This window comes from Octopus bimaculoides, chromosome 15 (assembly GCF_001194135.2).
Source record: "Octopus bimaculoides isolate UCB-OBI-ISO-001 chromosome 15, ASM119413v2, whole genome shotgun sequence".
Taxonomy (NCBI): domain Eukaryota; kingdom Metazoa; phylum Mollusca; class Cephalopoda; order Octopoda; family Octopodidae; genus Octopus; species Octopus bimaculoides.
This window is the reverse complement of record NC_068995.1, coordinates 3,152,291-3,152,896: the sequence shown is the minus strand read 5'-3', so window position 1 is coordinate 3,152,896 and position 606 is coordinate 3,152,291.

Genomic DNA, 606 nt, shown 5'->3' with positions numbered 1-606 from the left:
GGGGGGGGGTGATGACGCTAATCATTTCATTAGTAATAATAATAATAATAATAATAATAATAATAATAATAATAACAATAATGATAATAAAATCAATGATAATAAAATCAATGATAATAAAACTGTTTTAAAAACCGAGTTAATAATAAGCGTATTGTTCTTGGCAATCTTTGGTCTTGTTTAGATAAAAGTTGAGTTTTTTTGGCAAAAGACACGGCAACAAAATAACAACTGGGAAACAAGTCTTTGACTGAAGTTGATGTGTCTGTATGTTTGACAAAAATTGGTGCCATTCCATCACATCTCTTTCTCCCTCTTCTCCTCTACTCTCCCTCTCTCCCTCTGGCCAAACGCGAATAGATTAATGGATTACGTATTTATGTGTCTGGAGGCGCAAAAACGTCACTAAAACAATCAACTTCTGTTGTCTCAAGTCACGTGTCTAAAGCATTTATCATAAACCTGAACGCTCATTGGATACATTTTGACGCCATTTTGCACAAGCGGTAGTAGTAGTAGTAGTAGATGTGAACGATGTTTGATAGCTTCGACCGAATGTCTAAACCGGGTTGTAACATTCTCCACTGCTCACACAAAAATGCACAC